The sequence below is a fragment of the Accipiter gentilis genome, chromosome 11 (assembly GCF_929443795.1).
Source record: "Accipiter gentilis chromosome 11, bAccGen1.1, whole genome shotgun sequence".
Taxonomy (NCBI): Eukaryota; Metazoa; Chordata; class Aves; order Accipitriformes; family Accipitridae; genus Astur; species Astur gentilis.
This window is the reverse complement of record NC_064890.1, coordinates 19,031,145-19,055,671: the sequence shown is the minus strand read 5'-3', so window position 1 is coordinate 19,055,671 and position 24,527 is coordinate 19,031,145. Positions and strand designations below refer to the sequence as shown.

Genomic DNA, 24,527 nt, shown 5'->3' with positions numbered 1-24,527 from the left:
TCCTTGGAGAAATGAGGTACACATAAGGCAATGACTATATTACAGGGAAGTATAAGCATACTCTAATGTAACTCTGTTAAACTAATTTAATTAAGATCAGTATTCTTTCCTAACATCAGTGCATACTACTGATATTCTGCTTTTCAGAAAACTTAGCTATCCCTAGGTATCAATGAAACAAGATACATGACAACTTGGAACAGTATTTCAAACCATATACTGTTACCCTAATTATTCACAATGCTATACAAGTACAGACACAGAAGTATGGAAAACTGTCTATTCAAATTGTGTGTTCCCCTGATTATGAAATGGAAAGCAAGCAACTTACCTACATTTAAAGTATGACACATTGAAACAGTTCTACTCAAGAATTTAAACCAGTAGTTTCCAGGCTCTTTGGACTAATTTCTCATTGCACTCTGCAAAATTCTCTGAAACAAACAGTACAGCTGCAGATTGTGGACCAGTGATAGCCTTCAGACAAATTTTGGGTATCATTGGCTTATGTTGCCTGCCACAAAAAGTTTATTTAGAGTATAGGTCCCGTTTTGTGGAATTTGCCATAATGCTAGGCAATCTCTTTGTCAATGAAAAAATAATCCAGTACATCATATTGCTGAGTTATTAAATTTGATGTTCAGTTTCAGAAATTAGCTGATGTTGAAGAAAATTTCTGAGGCAAAGGACTGATGATGCAGCAACATTTATACATGCCTTATACAGAAAAAAAAATATGCAAAATACATGTTATGATGCCTTAAGCAATCACTTTCCCATCATAGTGAGATAGCCCATATGATAATGATTAGTTTTGCATTTGCTAAATGCTGCCAAGGATCACTGAATCTTAGGGAGCAAAACTACTTTTTAGAAAAAACTGTGCCGTGGAGTGATAGCCTTTATAACTGTGAATGTTGTCAATGAACAGTACTTTCATCAACAAAAACTACTGGCTATCCCAAATAATTAAGTCAGAAACAACAAGCACGAAAATGAAGTAAAATTTTACAAAATGCTTGAAGTGCATTGCAGCTGCAAGTGCAGCTACATGCTTGCCATTCAAACCACAAAGTACTGTTATCGACCTCACTGAGTAGTCCTCTCCAAATCTCTTCAAAAGCCACATACAGAGTACAAATTTCATAAATACTTTGCTGTTTTATGAGACATAAGGTATATAAAATTCTGCTTCAGTCACCTTTTTTTTCTTTTTTTTTCTTTCCCCTAACAGCAATTTAGTAACGTATATACATTTGCCATGCTTACAAAAAAGCTTGTATTTCAAACCTAGATTAAACAGATCTAAGCCCATTGTTATTATCCTTCAAAGCCTTTTATAAAATGAAGCTTTAAATCACAGGCTTCAGAAGCAATCTTGATCTTTTCTTTATTATGCTATGACAAAATCAATTATTATTATCATGAGGAGAAAACCACTTCTTTCATGAAAGCTTTAGCTGAATATACATTATATATGTCCTAAAAACATAAATTAAGAAGATTCTCAACAATAAGAATGTCTTTTAGCAGCAGGTACACCACTAACTGTGGTCTTCTCTTCTCGGCAATACATTAGACAAGAATATTTTGAAAACTTCTCGATGTTACTTAAAGATTTGCAGCAGATTTTGAAGATTACTCCAGGAAATTATGACAGATTCCATCTGCTGTACGTCAGTAGCATTCCACTAAAATAAAATAAATTACAAAACTAAAAATCTGATCCTTTGAGGGAAAGCTTTAAATCATCTGAAAATATATTGATGTGCTTCAGTATTAATCCTACCTTTGTAGAGATATGGTTTGTATCTTCTTCTCCATTAAATACTTGTCACATTTACATGTCAATTATTTTTGACTAGCAGAAATAGTACTTTAAAAATTCTGGTGAACTAAAAATATATTTATTTTTTTTCCCAACAGCATCAAATGGTTATTTTTTATAATGATTCTGTTTTAAAAAATACATAACTATAATCTTTGGATAGAACATAAATATCACTTTTGGCAATTTTTTTTACTACTTGTTATTTACTTTTCCTTGGTAAATCGGCTTCTGAAGGCCTCTAGTGCATTTATTTTTGAGCTCCTACACTCTAATTTGTCTTGAAAAAATTTCCTTTTCTTATTTTTCTATCACATAAGTGCATTCCCGAGGATGATTAAGCTCAGATTAATTTTGTAGGTTTTTTGTCCCTCTCATTCATCTTGAACATTTTCAAATGATGGAATCATATCTTCTTAAACATGTATCATTTCATTACATTTTAAATATTACTTTGGGCTTTAACTATTATTATGTATAGTCTAGGCAAGCAAAACAGTGAAATGAAACATTTTGACTATGAATTTACAATGCATTCATTAACCAGGGGTTTGAGAAGTAAGACAATCTGCACATCTACACAGTTACTTATATAGGATTGTACAGCAAGTCAGTGAGGGAATGCTCAGGTAAAGATGTTGTGAACAATATCAAGTAGAACAAGAAGTAAATAGACATTAATTTATACATAAGTGTCTGAACTTTGCAAGCTTTGCTTTAAGAGCTTTGAAATTTAAGGCTATTGCTGAACATGAGCTTATTTCAGTAGGAAACATGCCTTCAGGTCAGTAAGTGCTCTGAGGTCTCCCATATGAATCTGTCCCTGTCTACTCAAGCTAAAAATAAAGGGGGGTGAGGGGTGGGGGTGGAGAAAAACAGCCTTCAGTCCAAGAATGTTATGAATCTCAGGCTCTGAATCCCAGACTCCTCTCCAAGTTACATCAGGTAAAAGAAAGGCATTACACTTTCCATAACTCAATTAAGATCTACTCTACATTATATTTTATACAATTCTGGGGGTTTTGTTACTTGTACAAGAGAAACTGCTATGGTGAAACACAAACTTTTCTTCCTCAAACTGAAGATTAAATCATTGTATCTACACATAAACTGAAGATTAAATCATTGTATCTACACATAATTGTTTACAAAACAAACAGATAATGTTTGTAGATATTAATGTTATATGTATACCCATAACATGATAAGTTCCTTTATTTTAAATAAAGTTTCAAATGTATTCTATTTGCTCTTTAATACAAAATTCAATACATGCTTTTTACGTTATGGAAGTAATTAAAGGGATTTATGAGGAGGAGAACAATCTTGCCCTTGTCATTTGCCTTTAAATAGTCTATTTTGAAAGAAATAAATTATTTAGGACACAACATTAAACTGTGAACCAAAGCATAATTAATCTGAATCCTGATTTGCTTAGCTGTAGGAAGGCACAGGAATTGTTTAAACACATACTCTGAACTATGTCAGAGCCTGCATGGCCTACAGAGAAACTCAGAGAGTGTATCTTTGAGATATCAAAGTATCTTATAATAGCATTATAAGAGCTCTACTGACAACCGTGATTAGCCAGAGCATATGCTGACCTCTTTCAGTTAATATGACTCCATTCTGCTAGTACACATGAGATGAGACAAACTAAACAGCCCAGAGGATCTCTTCTAACTTTGGAGGAATATGCATATTCCCTTTCTTTTTAATTTATAGTTCTGCAGTAAAGTAAAAGAAAGGTTACTCACTCTGTAATTCCTGCTTCAAAATCTTTTGTCTATATGTGTATTCACAGTGCAGGGTCCGTATGCCCATGTTGCTTCAGAAGTACACATGGCAAATGAGTACCAGTCCCCCACCTCTCCACAGTACTGGTAATGAATCAGAACTCCACCCAAGTCTTAGATTTAAAATGTCCAAGGGGAAAGAGGAAAAGTTGTGAATTTACAGTCAGATAAATCACCTGAGAATGGACTGCTAGAGGCATGTGATCTTTCTTTCTCTCACGATGTTCTGTTACACAGTGGTGGCTCTAAGCAGTAGTCCCCACAAAGCATCACATATTTGAAGAACACTCTCAGGATCCAAAGCTGAACAAGGACTGAAAAAGGTCTCCTCAAAAGCAGTGTCACATCAGCAGGTCTGTAAAGTCTGGTGGATTTCAGAATGAAGCTCTAGGTGGCAGCTAGATGTGCAGCCTCCATATGCTAGGAATGGAGGCATTCTGAAGAAAGTAAGACAGCTATGTTAATCTAAGGTGGCTCCAGTTCAGCAGACAAACTGCTTCCCACACAGTTAGCTATCCAGTAAGACAATCTGTTGAAACAGCTGATTTCTAGCTCACTTTGTTGTCATATGGACAAACAAGGATTCTTCCTGAAAGGCCTCATCCTGGCAATGTAAAAAGAGACAGCTTGCCTGGGAAAAGTGTAAGAAGAATTAGCACATACACTGGGGCAAAGATAGGCAGCCTTGGCTTAAATAAAATCCAGTGCCTTAGTTAGAAAATAAAGGGTGTTTTCTGAGGATAACATATCACAGAAAAATGTGTGGGAGGAGGGTGTAAATATGTATATACACCATACTCATATATAAAGAATCAGCCACGAGGATCCAGATTTCTCCCCATCTCTTGGTTGGAAAGGAATAACCTTAAGGAAAGATGACAGAGGCTAAAATTGTCTGAAGGCTCAAGGGGCTGGCCCACCACTAATCTAACAATTAGGTTAAGATATGGACTATGTTAACATACTGGAGGAATTAATATTAGTTTCTCTGACTGCAGATTCACAGGTATCATATTCACAAACGTATCAAAACATACGTTTTGCAGGACCGCTGAAGCTGTTCTGGCTCTGTCATTTCCTTTTGATGTTCCAGCCAAAAACACTGTCTTCAGGAAGCACTTCCTCCTTCTTCACCTTCCATTTATGTTCCTGTTTGCAGTGGCTCACACAGTTTACAATTACTTAAATGTAATTACACGGGTAAACTCCTGATTAAGTTATTCAGTGACTGAAATCTGCTAGTGGTTTGTAGTGAGCCACACAAGCAGAAAGAATTTCATGGTGTTTTCCTTCCTCTAGTAGAAGTTGCAAAATATGCATTTGGTGTACATTATTTGTAGCTGAGGTCCTTTCTACACATGGACAGAAAACCTGGCACACCTCATTAGTGTGAGCTCCAAGACAGTGATGTACACATGAACTTCCAGGTCAGCTACAAACTCTGATGTCTGAGATCACTGAAGTGAAATACCCATCCAAGGAAAGAGGAATTAATCACTAATAACTTAGATAAAGTAAGTGGAACTGAGGACTGATCCCTATATACACTGTGTGCGACCCACAGAGAGATCTTGTAGAGCTCTTTGCTACCCCATGAGGGAAGGATGATTAGGCAAATAAACCATTAGGAGCTATATAGACACATACTATATAAACAGATAACAGTCCACTGTTGTAGAAGACAAGCCCTATAAACAAAAACAGACAAAAACCCCCAGTTAATTTGCTAATAATTTTAGTTGTTTCAGCATTCAAACAGTATATGCAACTAAACAGAAAGGAGGTTCTGGCAAAAGAAAGCAGAGGAAAGACCATGTTCATTCAAAGTTTAGAGTCAAAAGTAGAAGGACATTCTGTCTATTCATCCTGAACCCCAGGGAACTGAAGGAAGACTGAGAGAGTTGGGATTGTTCAGCCTGGAGCAGAGAAGGCTTTGGGAAGACCTTATTACAGCCTTTCAATACTTAAAAGGGGCTTAAAAGAAAGATGGGGATAGACTTTTTAGTAGGGCCTGTTGCAATAGGACAAGGGGTAATGGTTTCACACTAAAAGAGGGTAGATTTAGACTAGATATAAGGAAGAAATTTTTTACAGTGAGGGTGGTGAAACACTGGAACAGGTTGCCCAGAGAGGTGGTAGATGCCCCATCCCTGGAAACATTCCAGGTCAGGTTGGACGGGGCTCTGAGCAACCTGATCTAGTTGAAGATGTCCCTGCTCATTGCCGGGGGGGAGGGTTGGACTAGATGACCTTTAAAGGTCCCTTTCACCCCAAACTATTCTATGATTCTATGATTCTACAAAATGTACATCAAGACACTTGACCTCTTTGCCTGAGTCCATTGTTCAGGAAAGAGCATCACTCCATTTTTACTGGTGGGGAAAGACTGGTATCAGGACTCTTTTTTCATTTTCTTTAAAAGACATTTGCCAGAGATAATCCAGTGTTAGATCTTGTACTGACATGGTAGAGTCTTCACAGAGGTAATTAATCTCTGCATAAACAAAGATGTTTTCAGTCAAAAAATGTGATCAAGACCTTGAAATAAGCAACTAGTTGGTCAAGATACACAGAACAATGATCCCTTTTAAAGCTACAGGCTATCACATGTCATTGTTCTGTATTTCTGAGTTTCAGAACAGGTCTTCAGCCTCTTCAATACCAGGAATAACTTACAGTAAAAAAACCCCAAACTTAGACCAGTTCTATTATTCCCTATTCCAATAAGTACCTTGTCAGAGCAGGCCCTCATGGACAAGGTCTCCAAAACAAGGAAAAAGGGTCAGGTGTAGAAAAGTTGAAAAATGAGTCAAATATCCATGGGATGAAATATGAAGCCTCCACAACCCCAGAGTTTAAGACTCCCATGACAGGTAAAGCATAAAAAGGGTGGAAGTAAAGAAAAAAAAGAGGTTAAGTACCTCCATCTTTCTTTCAAAATCTGCACATATATTGGAAAGTGTAGGACTGAAGAACATCCATGACTAGATCACTGATACATCTCTAGGGTTCCTGGCACTTGAAATACTTTGAAGCAGCGGATGGAGACAATCTTTTCTTCTAGATTTTTAGATTTAATGTCATAGGGAAAGGCATATCACAATCTGCCAAAGCTGGGTTACAAAAATGACAAATGCAGTTTACTGCATTCAGGACAACAATTCCCAGTGGAAGTGCTGAGGTGCCAACTATTTGAATGTGTTTCCACATGAGCTGGAATGAGCCTAACGGCAGGATCCTAATGACACTCTCACAAAACTGTACCAGGAACCTGTGGGGAGCAGGATGCCCATCCATTTGACCAGTGATTTGTGGAGCATTTTCCCCTAATAGCATGTTCTTGGACAGATTGCTTACCTGAAGGCTTCTTGTAAGATCTAGGGACTGAAGCAGAACTTCACTAATTACTAAATTCCATCACATTTGGTTGCATGTTTTCTCAGTAGATATTCTTGGTATCTGTACTGTCCAAAATTCAAATCCAGGATAAATGGTGTGACTCATTCAAATATGATTTCCTCTAAGGCAGAATAAGCAATTACTCTTGAGTACAACATTTTGAGGAGCCATGGAAGAAGTGGTAGATTAAGTCAGTATTACTAATACTCTACATTCTTCTCAATCTTAATAAGGTAGTTGAAAAGAACTGAAGATGTGGTATGCACCATTCATTTCCACTAACGGGTACAAAACACTGGTGTATAGGACTTGAAATGCTGGCTCTCTGGGTATTTCTGAGGCAAAAAAAGTCTTGAATGCTCACCAGAAAAAACTTCTAAGCTATGTTTTCCATAATGATTCTATCTACCATTGGAAACTGCTTATAGTGCCTATCGCTAATGACCAATTATACAAAGAAAATCATTGTCAAGTCTCATTGTCATTAAGCAACTATTTATTACTAATAAATACATTTTTGCAACATTTTTCCTCTCTATATCAGCATACCCCCCCCCCGCCGTTATTAAGCAAATAACCCAAACAGCTCTCATGATTACACTTCTGTTCAATTCTTGTCACCATAGATTGATGTCTTCTCACTGATAATGCTAAAAATGTCTCTTTTCTATAGCAATATGAAATGATGTTTTTGTTTAAAATTTCCTGTCACCATAATTTATTTTTCAATTATAATTAATTGAGAATTCAGGGTATTTTCTGGCTAGGAATTAGTCACATTACAGACTGGCACACTATGTATACTGATGGCAGCTCAATAGCTTTTGGGCCATTTATACCACTATTTCCCATGGGTTAATGATCTATAAAAATGTAATCTATAAAAAAAGTGCCCATCTTACTTTAAAACAATATTTGAAAAATAACACAGCCGTTTACTATATCTGTGCTCTTTTGTCTTATGACAGAGTACAGATTTGGGTACAATGGTCATTGCAATGGGATAAACCGAGAGCATCTAAGCCAAAGGTTGGAAGTATGAAGATCTACAATAATGCAGAAAAACATTAATAATAATATGATGCCTTAAAAACAGTATGCTGCTATAAAAACTCATTGTAAAAGAGCTCTAATAAAGTTTATAGTATAATTTCATGACACAGGCAGTGAAGGCATCTTCCCTGGGGATATTTAAAAGTAAAAAATATGTGGTGGGAAATGCAGGGAAAGATCTAGAAACTTTCATCTTTAATGTCTACAGGGTATGATCTACTTTCAGTTACCCTGGTGTAAATGCCAAAAAAAAGAAAACAGAATTTCAAATTCAGATCTTTCTGTAGTTCTTCAGTACACCTTTTAACAATAATAAAGGCACATCAAGTCATGAAGGACAGGATATTCCTAATTTGAGACACTTTTTGCCTTGCTAGCTTCTCTACAGAAAGCAGATACTTTAAAGATCAGTAAATATATTTACCACACTGTAACCAAAGCAGTATAAAGGCCTATGATTCAAATAGGAAGAGTTTTCTAAAATGTGGACTCAGTGATGGAAAGGTATGTTCAGATTTTCTTTTCCTGCATTATCTTCAATCTGAGGAGTATCATTCCCTAAAAGTGATCTGGAAACTCATTAAATGGGTTATTAAAAATAAAGTTATTGAAAAATCTTCCAGCAGTAAGTAGGAGGCTGGAAACTTCTAACCCAACAGGAAGGCCAAGAAGTAATGGAACATACACACACAGGTTTGGAGGAATCTGTATTTCACAATTAGAAAAAAAAAAAAAATTATCTACAATAGATTCTAAAAAAAAAACCACCAAAACAAAACAAAACAAAACAAGAAAAAAAAATAAAATAGATTGTGAAAACACATACAGAATCTTTAAGTCATACATTTGCAGTTCTATTCCATTCCCCTGTTCCCATACTCACCTCTTCAGTCATAGTAATATCTATCACGCATGTGCACATGATGGCATTGTTGACATTTCGTATCTTGTCCAGCATGATACCACCATTCGTAAGAGAACTGCACCATCACTATCATCTTTTAAATGCTAAGAAAATGTGTTATTTAAAGAATCTTGGACAGCCTGAAAATCTCTGCAGCAGAGATCTAGAGGCACTACAGACACTGAGTCTGATTTTGTCACTGTGGGATTCTGTCTTTAAAATGGTGGGCTAGAAACTCCTTACGCTCTGACTGGTACTGCATAATCACAGAAAATGTAGTGATTCCATCTTGCAATCAAGATGAGCAGTAAGACCAATAGGCAAAGGGGAAAAAATGTAAAACTGACAGATAGGATAACTTGTGAACACTTGCTTGAGCCCTTCATGTACTTTTAAGTACCTGCGTTTCAGCACTCCTCTCAAGAGGCTGTGTGTGTCTGTGCATGTAATTATGGTATGAAACTGATAATATGAAGACCAGATAGAATTAATAACCTTTACTAATTTTACAGTACAAATAGCAATGTAAATATCATTCTTCAAAATGTATGTCCGATGGTGTCCTGCAAGCCCATCCATTAATTCAAGGAGTGAGTTTATTAATTTTTCTAATAGCTTGGAAAGCACAGGCACATGACTGCTGAGGCTGGCAAATGAATCCAATTCACTTTGCATCATTCTCCCTTCAACATGGCACAATACTGTTGCATCTCTGAAACATATAAAACTATATTTGAAATAACGCACTGAAATTAAATGGTTGAGAACTTAAGCCCTGTTATTAAAAATCTTGCAGTGAAACTGAGACTCAAAACAGTTTTACAATGCCTACTGAAGCATCACTGAAGACCAAACTCCACAGTATTCTGCTCAGGGCACTCCCACTGGATGTCCAAGGACTGCAGATATGAGGCATCTACTAAATCACGCACTTACACTTGGCAACAGACTAATTCAATCTCGAATTTCCCAGGTGATTGCTAATACAATGTTATCACCTGCCATTTAAATAGTCTCATGCACTTAATAGACATTCCTTCGATGAATCTTTCAAGCAGTTAAAGACTCTTCAACTTACAGAGGCATTTAGGTGGAAGTACTGAAGAAAATCCAATGATAACCAACTGAAATACACATAATCACAAAAGGAGAGTTGAAAAGGGATTGCAGGATTTCTGCACTAATTCTTTCAATTATTTCTGCACCACATGCTTACATATTGCAGCAAGATGCGCGCGTGCCACCCATAGTAACCAAGCCCATTCCCTAAGTTTAAAGGCATGTCCCTCCCATTGGACCCAGCACACTAGTATTAAATAAATATTGCTGACACTCAGTGATTCTGCTCCAATAAGACAGTATTTAATAATTTTGCAATGGAGTAAATTACTGAGTTTAGTTCTACTGACAAAGTTATTGCCTCTTTCCAAACAGTTGCTTCTCCAAGACTTAAATAAAAACCAATAAATAAAAAATTCGTCATTGAAACCTGATGTGACCGAGAAGATAACAACATAGTATCTCCCAAACAAGCTATAATATCAATGGGAATATGCCATGAAATAATAATACTCTACCAACTTGAAATTGAACCATGTTGCAATAAAGTTCCTGATGTGATGATTCAACAAATGCAAGTTAGATAAAATATTCATTCTGATTTTACATTATAAAACTAAAGAATGATCCGATCCGCTATCCCAACCACCTGCTTTAAAATTTCATCTAGTTAACAATGTACGGAGACCATTAATTTGTTCTTGGCAAGAGTCAAATAATTTCCTGAGAGTTATTTAGTACTAATTTGACAACCTCATGTGATGGAAAAATCACTTGTTTCTCTTGGCAATTTGTCCCAGCGGTTAATCACCTCCCTACTGAAAGTATTTGCCACATACTTAATTTGAATTTTTGGCTTCAGCTTCTACTAACTTGCTTTGCTAAATTAAAAAGCCTTTTATTACTAAGTGTTTTAGACACAGTTAGCAAACCACCTCTCAGTCACACCTGTGATAAGCTAAACATATTCTGATGCATATGAAACTGTATGTCATTTTCTCCTACCAAAAGCTTAGATACAGTAATCTTTTCTTCACCCTTTTTATTTCCAATATTAAAAAGAACAGCCACAATTGAGTATTAGTTCTGCCACTGCCTTATACTGAGGTAAAATAACCCCACGATCATTATTTATTACTTTCCTTTAGTCCTTCAAATAGCTCATTTACTCTGTTGTCACTGTTGATGTTCATGCTGAACTAATTTGAAGTTCAAAAGAAGCCTTATTTAAAGACTTACTACTGATACATTTTTCCTTCATTTCAAATTCCCCTCCCAAAGATGTTTAGTGTCTTATTCAGCAATTGATTATGCAATTTAAAAACTACATGTGATCAGCAATTGAGTATGGGCTGACATAAAAGGAAACATCTTACAAAGGCTAAAATATACTACATTTGCATTGCCATTCATCAACCAAACTTGTCATCTCATCAAGAAAACCAAATTCATTGGTGAAATGTTAACTCCCTAGAAAAGTCTGCTACTCTTTTTTTACATCCTTTTCCTGTAACTCTCTATTAATTAAGTCTCTTATTACACATACTGTTGTTTTGCCCATAACCGATACCAAATTAAACAATCATGAAGCTACCTCTATTAAACAGGAAAACTTTGAGGCTGGAGATACCCTTACCGAAATCACTGAAGAACCACAGCCGAAAACTATCCTTTATAAATTTTAAGACAGTAATTCCTCAGATTTCATCATCTTCAAGACAAGGAGAAGATAAAAACAATTGCATAGATACACCAGGTATTTCTATATTGTTAAGTATAATGGCCAGGGAATGACCCATGGCCTTAAAGTCAAAAGGAACAGAGTTTTCTACCAGTATTTATGGATTTGGTTACCTCTTCCCAGAGCAAACTCAATGGTTCACATTACCTAGTATTTGGGCCCAAGTTGCCTCTAGACACATATGCTGCCCCTGTGACCCTAAGACAGAATTTGTATTTCCATTGGGGGTGCAGAGGGACAGTCAGTTCAAAACATCCAAATCAAATGTTTTTTTCTAAGTATCACACTGAAAGAAAACTGCATATTTCCTATGTGTGATCAGAAAATCTCTTTTTCAGCGGGCAAAATTTGCCTGGTAAGGGCTAAATGATGTGGGCAGAAATAACTGAAACTGGCACAATTTTGTTTCTGTTGCTTGTCTGGAGTGATCTCTGAAGTAGACTATGTTATTTCCCACCCCTACCTGCCAACCATAGATATGTATTAGAAATATCTCTTTCAAATGTGGGTAAAAAGACATAAGGAAGAGCTGGACAAGGGATTATGCAGAGCTCTGAGATTCCTCAGAGGATATTACATATATCCTCCTAAATGACACATGTAAAGACTCACCAAGGTGATTCAAGGAGAAAGAATACTTCAGAAAACAAGGAAAACTAAGGATCTTTCTCTTCCTTTAGATAAACACCAGACCAAATGATTAATAAAGCACATGTAACTCCAAACACTTCAAAAAATACTGCACATCTATATAAAAGATTTACTTTGGACCGTCTTATTTAAATGTTCAAAGTCATACTAATGAAAACACCCTATATATGTGAACATATTTGGTGCATGCCTAATATTCTATACTGAAACCTGGTTTGCACTGAAAAAAAAAAAAAAAAGAGAATTTCTGCACCGCTGTGCAAAAAATTACCAGCTGAGTGATTTTCTATAGAGTTAAAATTTGATGTTGGTTAGAATATATGCAGCCAAGGGATAAAAACCCCTATATATATATGATTATTTTTGTTTATTATTTCTGACTTAAAATACTTCAAAATGAATCTCCAGTGAAAGATTAGTTTATTTTCTTTTAAACTCAGACGGAGGAGGAACTGTTCAGACAAACATTAACTAGATGAACACTTTTGTTTATAATCTGAAAAGGGATTATGCAGGCTACATGGGAATTTTTATCATTATATCACAGAAGTGCTTCATGATTATAGTATTTCCTGGATGTGAAATTATATCATAAACTAACATTGCCTTCCTGTAAACTATATAATATTATGTATAGAAACCATGTAAAGAAAGAAAATAAAATGTTACTTTAATGTTCATGATTATATGCCAGACATCATTAATCTGGCTGCTTGACCTAGATTTTTTATATTGTATACACAGCAGCTGTGTTCATCTTCACATGGAAAATGATGGAAAAGAAACTATACAATATAAAATCTGGGTCCAGCAATAATTGTTGACTGTTCATTGAGCTCATTCATAGACACTCTCTCTGAAAAGCTAAAAAAGTTTCCTCTTACAAATCTATCTTTGCCAGAACTAAAAAAAAAATAATTCAGGCATAGATGAAATTAATTTTCCATGGAAGGAAAAAAAGAATTTATTTTCCTTGAACAATAGTTTCTCTGAAAGAGTAGGCTACTAACAATTCTATTTTATTGATTCTGGTTTGTTGATTTACTTATAATATAAATGAATTAGTAGTTGCCTATTAAGCATGGAAAGGTGATAAAAAATGTGCCCATGCTAGAAGTCTTACATTTTTAATAAATAACCATTAGATATATTCAGTGCTGTGCATGGAACTACGCAAAAGTAACTGTAGTGATGGCATATGTACTTAAAATGTACGCAGAAACACAGGTTGAGAAGAGAACTCTCTATATAGTCATATAATGTCTTAAGACTAACCAGTGCTTATGCATTTGCCTGTCTTGTTTATTGTGGGAGGAGCTGTATTTCACCATATAAGTAATTCACATCAGAAATATTCATAGCCTATGAACCAGCTTGACAGAAAAATGCAAGAGTTTCTCAATAAATTCTGCCACAATTAACAAAAGCATATTTTTCTCCCAAGAGCTACTGCCCTATAGCTTTAGACAAAGCAACTTTTAATACAATCTTTATCTACATTGCCCGATAAATTTAATAGCAATAAGTACTACCTTCCACACTCCATTCCAACAGAATAGAAGAATGTCATATTAAATCACCTATTGACACAACAGGTTTTGCTGCGTAAACCCCTTTTCAAGATACTAACATATAACTATGCAAATACATGTTCATATGAAACACCTTATTAAAATATGTAAATGTAATGCAAACACAAAAATACTGATAGACTACTTTCACAAATTCTTAAAAGTGTTCCACAAATGAGATAATAACAAAAGAAAAAGCAGCATTTAAATTGCATTTATTATAATTCTTCATTGTCTTATTTTTTTATTTATTTGTGGATGAAATCACAGACTTGGAAAATAAGTCAGTAACAGTTAAATTGTCAATTGACAATATGAAAAATTGTCCTTTTCCACCCACCCCTTTACTTCTTCTTAAAATGATGTTATTCTTTCCAGAACAAAAGCATAACTACCCTATTTCTCACAGGAAAAGAAGAAAGCAAAATCCAAGAAGAAGAACTCAAAAATTAAGAGCAATCCTGAATCTCAGTAAAAACATACAAGGGAGCATTTACAAGAGACAGATATACATACACAAACACAAACATCCTCACCTGACACAGCTGCAGAACAGACATTTTCTTAACAGATTTTCTTCAGTATGAGCAATAAATGCTCAGCAGTTTAAAAATTAGGTCATTCAGAATGAACTGTTTAAAGAGATTATCATAATATTGGTACAGTAAAAATATTATCAGAAAAATGAATAATAGTGAACAAACCGTAGAAATACTGGGCAATTGACAGACACAAGACTCAAGAGCATTAATGTTATGATATAAGCTATATTTGGAAATTCCAGTTGTTTTCTGGGGTGGGCGTTTTGTTTGTGTTCTGGGTTTTTTTATTCATTCATATAGAGAGAATATAAATCTATCTCAAGAAAAGGCCAATCTTTCAAGCACTGAATCAAGACAGCTACTCATGGGATGAGTAGGAGATAGCAGATGAAAAGCCCACTTTTTCCTCCATGGTACAGATAATCAGGGTCTTTTCTCTCTCCTTTTGTTATTCAAAGAAAGTGAGTAGAAATTAAATTGCTTCTTTAAAACAAACACTAATATTTAGGTTCTCTCTTCAAGGCAATGTCATACAGTGTTTTGAAGGGTAACACTCACAAGAGCACAAGGAAATAACATATTTTAAGAAGCCATTTGTCTGGGAGCTATGGAAAAGAAAGTGCTAGGGTAACACCTACTATATTCTTTCTTTCTCAAATGCTGCAACTCCTTTTGATTTCTACTATTCAGCTTTCACTGATGGTTTAGAGGGATACAACATGGCTTGAATAATCCTACCACTGAAGTTAGTGCTGTCTGTGCTTCCTGTGAAGAGTTCTTGTGTTGAAAGAGTGATGGGAAATGTACCATACCAGGTCTTCACAGGGATGAAGTGATGGAAACAGAGGAAGAAGAGCTTTACATAATTCTTCCAAAGCTTCCTTGGGGATAGGATAAGTCAGCTCCTCTGACTTCCATGCAAACAGTCAGGACTTGCACCATAATAACTGACAAGAAATATAGCTTTTTCCATTCCTACAAAGTTCTCTCAGGTAACTTCTGACTGAGGATGGTCTAATGCAAGCCAGAGAATCTTATAACAGTAATATACAGCCAGGATAAAAAGTCACTACATTAAAAAACTAGAAATTTGTTATGAAAAGAAAATTTTCTAAGAATTCTTAACACCTAAATGTCAGGATATCTTATTTTAAAGAAAATATTTATACGACATAGTATAAATCTAATATAGAATCTAATATATATATATAAATAATTGTTTCTACATTTACTTGCGCAAAAATGTGCTGTGCACACTATACATTGTGACCTCTTCTTAATCCGTTCTACACATATTCAGCATGCAGATTAAAACAGCTACTTTGATATTCTTCCAGACCTGACTATTCATGTTGATGACATAGTAACAGTAATAATGTGCAGTCATATCACATTTCTGAAAGACAGGACAGCTAAGCATGAAGGCTCTCTCAGAGTGTTGCTGCATACTTCAAAATAAGAAAGTCTCTTTGTACTGATTATCAGCAAAAGGAAAAAACAAACAAACAAAAAATATAAAATGAGTATTTGCGGTTCTTATGCTGCTAACTCCAGGGCAAAACTGGGTTTTTTTTGGTGAAAATAAACCAAATCAGAAAACAGAAAGGGTTAAAGGAAAATCTAAATGAAAAATAAAAAAAATAAAAAAATAAATAAAAAAATCGTGGAGAATACCAAACAGATGGTACATCTGAGCTGAAGCTTCTGAGCTGAAAGAATCACAAAAGCGGGAGGAAAACTACCTTTTGGTTTGTTTTCATACTATCTGTACTAAATAGAACTATTTACATCAAGCTGCATGAAATACCAGGGCAAATATTTTTCAGGAGATTTTTCTATTTATCTGTTCTCAAAAACCTGAATTAAAGGAAGTAACATGTCTTTTCTGAAGCTGTAGAACACCACTCAAAGAATAAAAAATAAATTACCGATGACAGTTGTCTCTGTCTGAAGGAATAAATTTTGCCCATCAAGTTTTAAAATACAGCAAAGTCCAACTACAGCCACTCAAAACTCACAGTGCAGAACTGGATTATCTGTTCTGAAATCACTCGGGTGAAGTCCACTTGTTCTGTATTTAAAACAGGAATATTACAGGCCTGTGTGAAGCAAAGGCCTTGATAGATCTATGTAATGAGAACTAGAGAGGCAATAACACCAAATACTTTAGGTGACTATGGCCATTCCTTTGCTCTAGTATATTATGCTGATAACACTTTATAATGAAAGTGCATAAGGGAGATTACAGTGGAAATTGGTGATAATAAACACAACACTATTACATTGTTTCTCATTTGTTGCAACAGACTTTTTATGTGCAATTATGTAATTACAATTCCTAAAGAAAATTGAGATCTTCATTCCTTTGCTGTTTTAGAGGTTTAATTCTTACATAATCCAAAAAGCCAATAATCATAAATTTGTTGCCTCTAGTCCATTATATTCTACAGATATGATGTGATGAAAAGTTCATACAAATTTAGATTTCAAAAATACATTATTCCAAAGACTACTCTGAAACAACTACTAGATGATACACTATAAACTTTAGGTGGTATTGTTGATATATTTTTAAGTACCTCACCACTAAAAGGTAGATTCATACATTTGGTATGAAAAAATGAAACCAATTTGATGGCTAGACACCATCAAATATCTCTGAAACATTAGTGTGAGATCACTTACGTTTGAAATACTTTAAAAAATATGAAAAACAGCACAGTATGAGATACTTTCCCCGATTCTATATAATTTTTAAAAAAAGATGCTGACCAAATAAATCTTCTCTTCAGATGGATCGCAGTTATTTCCTAAAAGGATAGACTGTTACTTGTAACAAATTGAAAATTGCTGTTGGAGTCCAACTTTTAATGGAATAGAATCACCTATTATTTTTGTTTGCTCTTAAAATTTTGATTATAAGAGAAACAGGCACAAGAGACCTTGGCTACAATGAACTCTTTGCTCTAGTTCCTTCATAAATTTTCAGTCTTGGTATTAATAGCCCTAGAAAACTGGAGAAGCAGAAACTATGAAGCCCTCATGTGATCATATAATTTTGCTTGCTAATATGGCAGCATTTACTAAAGGGTATTAAAAGTAAATATGGACACTTTCATTGTTCTCCTTCAGGCAGAAAATACCACAGTGAAGAGGTTCATTACTAAATATTTTACCACTGTTCAGCTGCCTTACAGTCAATTATGTTCAGTTAATGTGCATCTTAATGAAGTTCTTGACATACAGTTATAATCACAAACTGTCCACTCCAATGTCAGTCTTCAGTGCATGATTGGTACTTTGTTGGCATAATATAACAAACACTTTCCAATTATGTTTCAGTTCATTAAAATTAAAACAGGGTTCAATAAAAGCGACTTGCAACATGTTATTTATTTTAGCAAAGAGATAATCCTCTTCTAGAGAAGAAGATTCAAGAAGTAATAAATAAAAAATGTACAGACTAAAACTATCAATATTGTGCCTGGTCAGTATTGAGGATCACTTTCAGTTGGTTATTAAAGTTATTATGCAAATATTCCCCATAGCAAATCAACACACTCCAGCAATGTTTTGGAAGAGAAGATATATGAAAAAAGAATACCCCCAAAACACAAAGGTGCTTCCGCAACAGATTTCTCTTTGATTCAAAGGCCATGGAGGTTGTTATGCATGAAAAACAGACAATCACAGATCTATGAAGATCAATCTATTCAGGAAATGAGAATACTGGGAAATGACAGAAAAGAAGAGATTTAGCAAAACATGCTCCATTGTTTCTTATGCAGATTTCCAAACAGAATATACCCTCTAAGTTACCACTCATTCATGAAATCACGAGTACATCCGTGTTGCAGGTTGTGGGAAGAGCATTAAATACCGTCAACGCATCTGTATCTCGGTCACCAGGGATGAAGGGGGTAGCAGCCTATGCCACAGGAGGGGAAACACTTCTCAGGCAGCATCACTGACTACCACAGCTTGGATACAGTTTGTGCACCATGCAACTAGCTTGACTTTTATGCCCCTTTTTAGATGAAGTTCATTCCATTAGCTTCACACTAGCAGAGAAGAAAAGAATATATTTTTCAAGGTGTTAGGAATAGTAGGTATGCTCTGGGGACAGAAATGGGGCAAGAGGCTGGTCCTTAGCTTCATTGCTTTATGAAGGTACAACTGACACTTCAGCGGATCATTACTTCACAATGATACTGATGGGAGGAAAAAAAACCCGGACTGTAATCAGAAAATTACTGTGGTATGAGGAAATAATATTTCAAAATATCCTTCCAATGAAAGACATGTCTGCTTACAGCACTAGGAATAAAAATATTGTTGCTCTGAGAAGACTATGTGAATTTTACATGAGCATTTTTACAGCAGAAAACTGCTATTTATTACATGCATTATGCAGTTCTCCAATTTTATCTATTACTATGGACCTCTTGTATTAAATCTTTCCTCGTTTCCTCATAAATATGTTTCTAATACAGTAGACTGTAATTTTTACAGAAGTGCAGGCAATAATACCCCGAGAGAAGCAGTTCCAATTTTCATAAGAAGACATTGTCAAAGTGCCAGAATTAACAGATAACCTATCTAATTTTAACTATCTAATATCCAGGGGGAAAAAAACCAAGAAACTATTCTCTCTCTCAAAATACTTAGCAAAACAATGGTGAAATTCTTCCCACCCCATCCTTGCCTGACCCTAGGTGATGAGATGCAGTCAGAGCTTGCTTAAACTCTTTGCAGCCTGGATATATGCATGACAATTGTATTACCGCTGTAGACTTCCAGCCAGTTAAGATTGATTTGAGTAGGCAAAATATAAAAACGCACAAGAATTCAGGTCGTTGGAGAATTTAGAAAAGCTGGGTCTTATACATTCAGCACCTTCCCTGCTAAGAACAAAGCAATGGCAAGATGTGGTCACAGACTTGAAAATCCATTCTCCAAATGAGTGTGACTCAGGTTGTGAAACAGTTAAAGTTTAATCACTTGAAACACAAAGAAAACATCAACAGGAAAAATTTAGTTTTTAAAACTACACAAAAGGTCGCAAATGTATCACTCTATATAGCATTTTCTGATTGTATATTTTTATTGTATTCATTGGAAAAAAAAGATTGGTTTACGTATGTATCCAAAAAGTATCATTCTCGCTTTAGACTTATCTCCTGATGTGCTTCAAGGTTCTTAAATTAATAGGAAATTGATTTTTTTTAAACCTTTGTATTACCTCTATGTTGATTTCCTCCCCCCTCTTTCTTCTAAAAGAAGAGATGGGATAAATTCCCTTCACCTAATGATAGCAGCATTAAAATGGGTTTGATTCACCTTCCAATTCCAAGTCTTGTCATGGTAAATGAAAGAAAAACTGAAGAAAGGAGATTTCTCCCTCCTGCTGATACTTTGGTTTGTACTGTGTTCTCCAAATCTGGCTTACCCAAGCAAGCAGCAGATGCCACTTCCCCTTGGAAGTTGCATGGGGAATAGTTATTTTGTTTTCTCGTAATTTCAGAATGTAGCCAGTACCGTAGAATGAAACAAGTCTCAAACACGTGCTAACGTTTCAATGATTCAACATGTTGTATGCTTCTTTTTTCTATTGTTCTGCAGGAAGAATTAGTAAAAAATGTCATAGTCCTCTCATCCAGAAACTAAAAATGGTTCACACAAAGCTTTCCTGGCAGGAACAGAAGACCAAGAAAGAAATACTGATAGTGGTTAGGCCCTCTCTGCAAATTAAAGCTGTCTTCACACTTAAAAATCTCAATGTGAAGTTCTACTAGGGACCAGCATACCACCTAACACAGAAAACCTGAAATTTATGAGGCATGTGAGTGGTTGAGTTGACCTCAACTAAGAAGAGAGTAAAAATTACCTACGCACTGCCTCAACTACATAACTTTCAAATCAAGATAGGAAATTCATGAAGGAAAGAGTGATTTTATTGGGAAGCTACAGCCTGAAGTATTGTAAGCATTTACTGAGAATCCTCAGGAGTGACTCTTAACTGCTTGAAACATTTTTTTAAATCCAGCAATGCAGTATCCAATTTTAGTTTGTAATAGACATCAAACATTTTTGCTCCTCTTTTTAGCACACAAACTTGCAGGCAAACACATGCGTACACACAAATACACACCTCCTTTCATTAGCAAAGGAAGGAAAAAATATTTTTAAACAATTCAAGAATAAGCTAAAGGCTCACTCAGAAAACCTTGTGAAGAGAAGAAAAAATCAATTAATATTTTCAATAATAAAGACAAAAATTTTAAAAGGTTACAAGCTTGTGAAAACAACAAGGGCACCTGCTTTATAAGGTACTACACAAAATGAATGAGATAACAAAAATTACATAGTGACATAAAATCTTTTGGCCTCTATAAGCTGCCTTCATGTATTGCATGTACAGGCTGTGGGCCTGAAGCCTACAGCAGAACCACTGAGCCTCAGGAACCTTCTGCACACCAAGGCTCAGCAGGGCCAGGAAATCATTCAGTGATGTTACTGAATAATCAACACCAAGGTTACACATGTTGTTAAGTTCTACAGTGAACAGCAGTGATGTAGCATTTTTGGACCATAATTAGGAAAAAGACCAAAACCATGCAAAATTTGTCAACAAATAGCTAAATTGATGAAAATCCAAACCCATGCAGAGAAATAATTTGTTTCCCAACCATGTGATGCACACCAAGCACCTGAGGAAAGCCCATCTTTCTTAATGTTCTTCTGGGCTTCCACATAATACTTGGTGGCGAACAATTACCTCCTTACTCCCAGACAGCTTTGCTGGCCAAACGCATCTGGAATTATAGCACTGTTTCCTATTGTACAGGGGCAGATGTATCTAAAAATTGAGTGACTTTAGTCTATGCCATGCTGCAGGATTTACTAGCAGAGAAATTGTGTGAATCAGTTGGCCACTGAAAGCTTTTTTATAGTAGGATACAAAGTGTAAATTTTAAAAACATTTAACCAGCATATTTTAAAACTGAAATTTAAATTATATAAAAAAGCCCTTGTGAAGCAACTTTCATACTTAGTTGAATCTCTAGATTACCCCTTAAAGACTCTAATGAACAATGCAACTCCAGAGCATCACTTTATCAACCTGTATTGAAGTATACCTCAATTCATACAGTTCCCGACAAAGCAGCTTTATCTACCTCAGTAACTCCAAGATTTTAGAATTTACCTTCTGATTTGAAGACAGAAGTTCTAATAAAAAAAATATATTTTTACCATTTCATGTGCGTATTACAAAAATACATGTGTTGGGCGTCTTCTGCATTGCTACATGGTAACCAATTCTGTTACTAGCAGTGGGCACCCAGAACACAGTATGTTAAAAACTGTCTTGAAGAAGGCAGTTTGAGGCTTCTGAGGTTACTTAAGAAAGGGGCTTATTGAAAATCAAATGCAATGTGATTTTCAATTACTTCAGTTTACTAAGCAATAGACAAAAACAAATCTCTGTCATATAAGTCAATAAACAGCCAAAATAAAATTATTTTTGATCACAGTTGGTTCTAAACTGCATTCCTTTAGAAAGCCTGTAGTGAAAAATGTCTATCCTCTTTCTAAGTCTAAGATAATAAAATGTGGGGTTTTTTTCTTTTCTTTTCTAACAAAACAAGCAGTTAGGGAACATAGATATTTGAGGACTCTCCTAATTCTGTCAACCAAACGTTTGCAAAGTTTGCAAGTGATTTTGATTCCAAGGTTGTTTTCTGAGCAGAAAAGCATTACTTTCTCTGGAAAACTACTGCCACTGAAAGCAGAAAACTATCACTATGATCCTGTCCTCAAAATAAGACTCTGACAGGGCACTTCTAATTTGCTAACTATACAATATTGTGGGCATCCTGCAAGCTTTAATGAGTGCAATAAACATAGCAGCACAAACAGGCAATTAACCTCATTTTCTTTGCAAACAATGTCCAGAAGAGTCTTTGTGCTACCATTGACATATAAAAAACAAGAACCTGCTGCTGAGTTTTTAAGGTACAAACAAGAGGTTTAGCTGTCAGCAACATTACTTTTAAATATCACATGCTGCTCTACAAGCTTCAAAGTGTGCCCATGTGAACCTCATGAGGTTCAACAAGGCCAAGTGCAAGGTCCTGCACCTGGGTGGGGGCAATCCCTGGGATCAGTACAGGCTGGGGGATGAAGGGATTGAGAACAGCCCTGCCGAGAAGGACTTGAGAGTACTGCTGGATGAAAAGCCAGACATGAGCCAGCAATGTGCACCTGCAGCCCAGAAAGCCAACTGTATCCTGGGCTGCATCAAAAGAATAGTGACCAGCAGGTCAAGGGAGACAAATCTGCCCCTCTACTCTGCTCTTATGAGACTCCACCTGGAGTACTGTGTCCAGCTCTGGAGTCCTCAGTATAAGAAAGACATGGACCTGTTGGAGCGGGTCCAGAGGAGGGCTACAAAAATGATCAGAGGGATGGAACACCTCTCCTGTGAAGACAGGCTGAGAGTTGGGGTTGTTCAGCCTGGAGAAGAGAGGGCTTTGGGAAGACCTTATTACAGCCTTTCAATACTTAAAAGGGGCTTAAAAGAAAGATGGGGATAGACTTTTTAGTAGGGCCTGTTGCAATAGGACAAGGGGTAATGGTTTCAAACTAAAAGAGGGTAGATTTAGACTAGATATAAGGAAGAAATTTTTTACAGTGAGGGTGGTGAAACACTGGAACAGGTTGCCCAGAGAGGTGGTAGATGCCCCATCCCTGGAAACATTCCAGGTCAGGTTGGACGGGGCTCTGAGCAACCTGATCTAGTTGAAGATGTCCCTGCTCATTGCAGGGGGCTTGGGCTAGATGACCTTTAAAGGTCCCTTCCAACCCAAACTATTGTATGATTCTACGATATAGATAAGTCCTAGACAAATGTCCTTTACCTGGGCAGAAATAACTCCATGCAATATTACAGATGAGGGGCTGATTGCCTAGAAAGCAACTCTGTAGAAAATGATGTGGGGTCTTGGTGGACAACAAAATGAATGTGAGTCAGCAGTGTGTGTCCTTGGAGCAAAGAAGGCCAACAGCCTCCTGAGCTGCATCAGTTAGACTAGCCAGCAGGTATAAGGAAATGATTCTTCCACTCTGTTTACCCCTTGTGACACTACATTTGGAGTGCCAAGCCCAGGTTTGGGCTCCCCAGTACAAGAAAGACATGGATGTACTGGAATAAGTCCATTGGGTGTCACCAAGCTGGTCAGGGAGATGGAACACAGGACCTTCCAGGGGAGGCTGAGAGACCTGCATCTGATCAGCCTGGCAAAGATAAGGCTCAGGAGACCTTTTTGCTGTCTACAACTACCAAACTGGAAGGTACAGAAAAGACAGAGCCAGACTCTTCTTGAAGGTGCACAACAATGGCATGAGAGCCAATGGACTTGGGAAGTTCCAATCAGATACAAGGGGGAAAAAATTATCCTGCAAGTGGTCAAAGAGTGGAACAGGGACCCAGAGACGCTGTGGGATCTCCATGCTTGAAGACATTCAAATCATGGCCCCCAGTAACCTGCTCAAACTGCACCTGCTTTATACTAGTAGATGGACCAGATGGCATATGAAGTTTCCTTCCAACCTACACAATTCTATGATTCTAAGACCATTTTTGGTTTTACAGTGCTCAACATTACCTCTCAGTAGTCAGGATTAGCTTCCTTGCAGTATATTAACTAAAAGTATTTTTGCATACAATTTTTCTAAATAAATCCTGTCCAAGATGATAAGAGCAGTCCAAAAAAGACACAATGCTTTAAAAAACCCTAGGTGCCTCTCATGACACAGTAATGAAACTATGTAATTGAATCTTAATTTTAAGCTAAAATAGATTTTTTTAATGCCTAAAGTCAGCACCGTAGGTAGTTATCCAAAATATAATACTGCTTATAAACTTAAACAACTACAAAAAAGGCAAAATATAACAAAATTCTAAGTCAGATAAAGATGGA

General features: G+C 36.1%; 1 protein-coding gene across 6 annotated transcripts in view; it reads right to left on the bottom strand.

Annotated features, from left to right (window-relative positions):
- The window catches only part of TAFA5 (TAFA chemokine like family member 5), a 436,718-nt gene that overhangs the window by 221,619 nt on the left and 190,572 nt on the right, over positions 1-24,527 (bottom strand). The gene's annotated exons all lie outside the window — the stretch shown is intronic.